This window comes from Herpailurus yagouaroundi, unplaced genomic scaffold (assembly GCF_014898765.1).
Source record: "Herpailurus yagouaroundi ecotype Mexico unplaced genomic scaffold, PumYag 181, whole genome shotgun sequence".
In the NCBI taxonomy this organism is placed as follows: Eukaryota; Metazoa; Chordata; class Mammalia; order Carnivora; family Felidae; genus Herpailurus; species Herpailurus yagouaroundi.
In genome coordinates, this window is record NW_024412412.1 from 698,550 (window position 1) to 704,472 (window position 5,923).

Sequence of the window (5,923 nt, forward strand, 5' to 3'; positions counted from 1 at the left end):
TTTCCTCAAGAGGGCGGGACCTCTTCTGGGACCTTTCCTCAGGGGGGCAGGACCACTTCCTGCTCCTTCCTCGGGGGCGGGACCTCTTCCAGCTCCTTCCTCAGGAGGGCGGGATTGCAAGCCCCGAGCACAAGCCCACGGGAGCCACAGGAGAGCAGCTCCCCGGGCCCGAGTCCACGGATCCCCAGCCTCCTTCACCGCAGCCACGCTCCACCCTGGGGCTGTCGGAAGTGAGGAGCTGTGTGCGGCCTGGGGACCGAGACCCTCTCTGATCCTCACCTGGACGAGATGGCGGGAGCCAGTCCTTGGGTGAGCTCGTCACGGCGCTGCCTTCCGCGGTAGCCAGATCTGCTTTGAAGCGACACTGACACCTCCAGTGAGTTTTATTTCGTGAGGAATCGACTCACATCTACTGAGGTGAATTGGTCGGGTGTTAAATAACCATTCGCGAAGGCCGTGTAAGCGACTATGCACGTGCCTGGCCGGCTGACCCCACGTAACAGACAAAGTGTGAGGGACAACGGTGCAGTCAGCGGTTCTGACCCCTTGCCATCGGTCCCATTACAAATGTTGCGATTCTTTGCACGGAGTTCCGGTTGTGCGTAGATGGCATGAGGGAGCCACGGTCGGGTCCCAAGTCACCTGCGGATGTCTCAGCCGTGCGACTGCTCACCCGCGCCTCACGGGGACGATGCCTGGCCACGCTGGTGCGCGGAGCACGTGCCCGTTTTGGTCCGTGCCGTCGCGGCCTTGCCGGGCGTCTGCGCTCCTCGCTTCCCGAGTCGGCAGTAAGCCTGGCGCCGTCCCACCGGCCTGCGCGTCGTGGGCGCGTCGGGTGGGAAGCGAGGGAGGGCCCGGGGACGTGCCCGTGGCGTGATGTCCCCCGGCACAGTCACGGCCGCAGTCTCCGCGCGCCGCCATCTGCTGTCTCCTGGGAGCTCCCGAGTCGAAAGCGCCATGTACGCGTGGGGGGCTTCCCCGACGCCACCGGGCTCTCTGTCCCCCAGGTGCCGCCGGCTTCTCCGCGTCCTCGCGGAGGCTCGTGTGTGGCGAGCGCAGTCCACGGGGGCCCGTGCTGGACGTGAGGGGGAGCTGCGCCCGCGAGGCGACACGACCCGCGACGGCTGCGGCCGCGGCTGTGGCTCCGTGCGGGGAGAGCTGGATGCTGCCGGCCGGCTCCTTCCCCCAGGCGCCGCTGTCCCCTCCCGGGGGCGAGAAGTGAGGGCCCATGTCCTCGGAGCCCTGCTGGCATAGTGGCCCTAAGGGGAACGTACCTGCCGGCTCTCAGCCCGGCTGGTCTCTGCTGCCGGCTCGGCGCTGACACAGCCCCCGGGGAGGGGAAGGTGGGGGGGGGGGGTGGACCGGCCCACGCACCCTCTGCGGGGTCAGGCAACTCCGCAGACCTCTCTGGCCGGCAGGGACGTGGGCCGTCCCGACCCCACGCGGTGGCCGTCTTCCCTTCCTGGCGGCCACCACGGCCAAGGAGGACGTCATAGGCCTCCCTTCAGAACCTGTTGATGCTCATCGGGTGTTGGTGGGTGGCCCGGAATCGGTCGCAAAGCAGGCCTGACCGCCTAGGGGCCGAATGCTCCGTTTCCAGCAAGGCTCCCCGCACAGGGCCAGCGGCTGGCTCCCCGGGCTCAGCTTTGAGCGAGACACAGAGCTGTTCCAGTCGCACCATCTGCACCCCCCCCCCCCCACTGCTGTTGTCACAGGCTGGAAGTGCACGGTGCTCCGGCCGTAGGGGTCGTTGCCTTCAATCCTGGACTTTCAGTTCAGAGGGAGGAACCCAGTGGGACAGCGGACGAGCCCACGTCGCCCCTTCCATTGCATTGCGTGAGAGCGTGGAGTGGTGAAGTGCCGGCTCTTCCTGTAAACCGCGGCAGCCTGGCTCCTCTGCTCGGTGGGCTGAGGACAGGGGTCCGCGCCACGGTGGCGCTGGCCTCCCCGGGCATTCTGAAGCCCACGTGCCTGCTCTTTCCACGCACGTGTGTACAGAAAACAACGCATGTTCGTGCTTTTCCAGAAGGAGAAGGAATATGAAATTCTGAAACAAAGATGACACATCCTGGTCTCTCCGCCCAGGTCAGGGATCGGACACCTTGGTCAGGGTGGCAAAAGCCTTGGGGTGGCAGGCGACATAGCAGATTCTGGATTGTTTTCCTGAGCGGCCGTCCTCACTGGTGGGTCGTTTGGAAGAGAAGGAAGGTGGCACGCTGGGAAGCTGTGTGCACAGCCACTGCCAGGGATGGATCCTACCCAGAGATCAGCTCCCTGCCCCACAGTGAATTGCTTATTTGAGTTACAGTTAGGGAAAATATTTTTTCTCCCTTTCTGGCAGTTTTGTCCTAGGAAACATTTGCTCCTGGTGCGTGCGTTCGCGCGTGTTTCCCTGCTTTACGTGGTCCCCTCGTCTCTCAAAAACACGCCTGGCTGGCTTCTGCCTCTCACCAGAGCTACTAATCCTCTGTGACAAGTGTTTATTGGGTAAAAGATGGTGGGACACCCCCCCCCCCGCCTTTTTGAGAAACTTTCTTTTTAAGTTTAATTCAATCTTGAAAACAGAATTTCTCTATTTCCCTGACCAGCCGTCCCCTCACATGTGATTGCAAACATCTGTCAGGCTCTGAATTGAACTGGGGGGAGCCCGGGGACAAGAGTGACAGCCACTCTGGAGGACTCAGTACACCGGGGAGTTTTCGTGGTTCAGGGACAGACGCGGGAGCCCGATGCACCTGTGCCCTCCGCTCTGTCGCGCAGACTGGGTGGGGCCAGAGGTTCCAGGTGGATTTGAATCTTTTCTGTCCAAACTGGCCAACAGGAAAGAGGTATTGACCTGAAATCTTTGAACGAGTGCTTTTGATGGTTCTATGAACCGGGGACCAAAAGGCATCCCCGTTAATCTGCTTTTATACCAATTTCAATCAGAACTGTGTTTTGTATTCCAGAGCCTAACTTAAAAGTTAGCGAGCAGTGATTTCTGTTACCGTAAATCTCATCCGGTGGTTCTCTTCTGTTTGATTTCTGTCCCCGTGGGGTGGGTGACAGGCACAGCCCAGGCGCTTCCCCTCCGAGGTGCACATGCTCCACGGTCTTCCAGAGCGTGGGCCAGGCGGCCGCCTGCGATCCCCCACGACTCCGAGCTGAAGATAGTATGTGTCATATATTTGCACTGAAGCCTGCAAGAACAATCATCGTAAACTTGAGTGAGCCTTTCAAGTACTTTGCAAATTACCTTTTATTCATTCCCTAAAGAAAAAACAAGAGTAGGAGTAGTTCTGTATTTGTTCTCTTTCTCTCCTCTGCTGCCCTCTGTCTCTCTGTGTCTCTGTCTCTCTCTGGGTCCCTGTGTCTCTCTCCACGTCTTTTGGAATACAGCCTAAAAGAGTTTCTTTTGGATACTTTGTAAATGTGTTAACAGTCACTAATAATACTAATTTTTCCCCCCCCCCGCTAATAACAGTGTTAAGCATTAACATCACCTTTTCCTCAGAACACTGGTTCTATTCTCTCTCTTTTGTGTAAAATTATTCTTTTATAAGGAACTTTCTTCCTCGGAAATGAAGACCATATAATGAGGAACTATGTTCCCAGGTAGAGCGAGGGAAGGTACGGTTTCTCTCGTCTTGTTTTTTGGAGAGAGGCAATGACGCTTAACAGCATCAGCACTGATTTCCCCTGGCTGCTTAATAACTGGTAACGGGGTCTCCAGGCCTCTCTGCCTTTGGAGTCTGAGCATTGACACTTGTAAAGCACATGCCACAGCTCATCTGACCCCCACACATGTGAGGACGCAGGTGCCCAGTTGTCATCCTGTGCCGAGACAAAGGGGGTGCCAGGCCTGAGGATGCGGGGCTCCAGGTGTCTACGTGGGGAGACCCTTGGGTGTCCATCCGTCCGTCCACCCCCACTGTGCCTCACGGGTGGCCGGGACATCATCAGTCTCCCAGGGGCTTCCCAGCGGGCCGGAGACATGATGCCCCCTATAGGTGTTTGAGAGGTGGGCCTATAAAGTGAGCTGTGCTCACTGAGCGATTACTAGTACATCCCCCCAGCTTTCAGTCATCACCATGTGTAGCTGTGAGCTGGATCGTCTGACCCTGTCATCTTGCGGTGTCCCCCCATCAGCAGAGCCTGCACTGCCGATCTGTGCTGTTACTGTGAGCAAGTGTGGGGGTTTCATCATTGACACATCGTGTGCGTCTCATGGGTTCCATCTGTGTCACGTGAAACACCTGCGTGTCCCACATGTTGTATTCCTCTGGCCATGTTGTGTCATTTGTGACGTGGGCACAGCCCCTTAGAAAGAGTGAGCGGGAGCCCTGGTCCCCAGACACGTTCCCGGTGGTGCTGCCGGGTCCCCGTCCTCAGGCCCGCCTGCTAAAGGGCCATTTCTCACCGTCTCCTGTCCGCGTGTCCCGGTTGCTGGCCTGGATTCCCGTCACCGGCTGCCCTGCTGGCACATGGGGTCCACTTTCCCAAGATGGGCATTAGCGTTTCTGTGGTACTACATCCCACCTGGGCCGTGACCACACTGAGCTCCTTTATGACTTCCCGCGAGCGTCGTCCATTACTACCATTGTGGTTTGCAAAATCCCCAGCAAGATCTATAAATGTACGTGTCCACTTGGGGCTGCAAGGCTCCGGAATATTACGGTGACAGCTTTGGAATTGAAATTCAACTGCATCCCTGATGAATACTCAGCTCTTGATCAAACGTTTTCTTATGGAAAAATGAGTCTCTTCCATTACTTGAAGTGGATTTCCTATGATAGAATTACACTTCTTTTCCAGCCAGTGTTAGGCACTGCATACGGCACAGTAATCACAAGCCCTAGATTGTCTTGGGGTTCAGCGGAACCCCTTGCCCCGAATCATATGCAAATGAAGCCAGCTCAGCTCTGGAAAAAACCGTTTCCTCTTGTTGTCCGGTCTCATTCAAATCTAGTATAAAAACAAAGTAGTTTATGTTTTTACGTGTTATCAGATAAAGATCATAAAACAGTGGCTATTGTATTTGGAATGTACTTTGATCCATTTACACATTTTAAACTTGCAAGACGTCCCCTTTTTGCCTCCCCTGTAAGTCTCTGGAGATCTGCAGGCAGAGCAGTGCAGGGAGTGAGACAGCCCTGTGTGCGGGCTGCAAGGCCTGGATGGATGGGCAGGGAGGGGTGGGACGGGTGAGCTAGGACGGCATCCCACCGCCCACCGCACCCTTCTCCAGGTACTGCTCTCAGTTCACGGATCCTTCCAGCTCTACAGGTCCGTGGTTTTATTTTACACGTCTGAGGATGAACAAGAAAAGAAAATTGACTGTCGTGTGGATGTTTGATACAAGTTGACAAATTCTTGGCACAAGTGGTGCCATGGGTTCCGTGTTTAGCTGGAAGAACTGCCCACTCAGACATGCATGGCTATGGGAGGCCCATGAATTTTCACCACATGGTTTCTTCATTCTCAAAAAGATGCTGATCTTTAAAATATGGAGGTCTTCTGAGGTTCTCCACATATGACGTCTCTTTATGGATAGCCACTGAGTGACACACACGTGCAGGACATGTGACAGCAGCTTCCATGTGCACCAGCACAAGGGGATGCCTGGTGACGTGGTCCTGTTTACTGATCCCACCTCCCGCTCGCCTCTGGACTTTGTTATATGCAGTTGTAACTTGTATCATGAGGGCTCTGGTCTGACACCTGATGCTGGATTAGGAAAATAAAACAAAAAGCAAAAGTAGCCCACCCAGTCCCTACGTGTAGTGTACATGTTCACAGGTGTCCTGAAGAATCAGGACCCATGTTTTCAAACCAGGTTCTCTGTGGACATCTCCCTTCCTTCCTCCTTCCTTCCTTCCTTCCTTCCTTCCCTGCCTCCCTCCCTTCCTTCCTTCCTTCCTTCCTTCCTTCCTTCCTTCCTTCC

The 5,923-nt window shown here is 56.0% G+C and overlaps 1 protein-coding gene and 1 long non-coding RNA gene across 7 annotated transcripts in view; one reads left to right on the forward strand and one right to left on the reverse strand.

Annotated features, from left to right (window-relative positions):
- Positions 1–5,923, forward strand: part of DLGAP2 (DLG associated protein 2) — a 788,462-nt gene that overhangs the window by 330,479 nt on the left and 452,060 nt on the right. The gene's annotated exons all lie outside the window — the stretch shown is intronic.
- LOC121039590 (uncharacterized) lies at positions 2,924–4,935 on the reverse strand. The gene is made up of 2 exons (XR_005794861.1): positions 4,400–4,935; positions 2,924–3,179 (listed from the first exon to the last, which is right to left on the reverse strand). It is a non-coding gene; the product is annotated as an uncharacterized LOC121039590 (long non-coding RNA).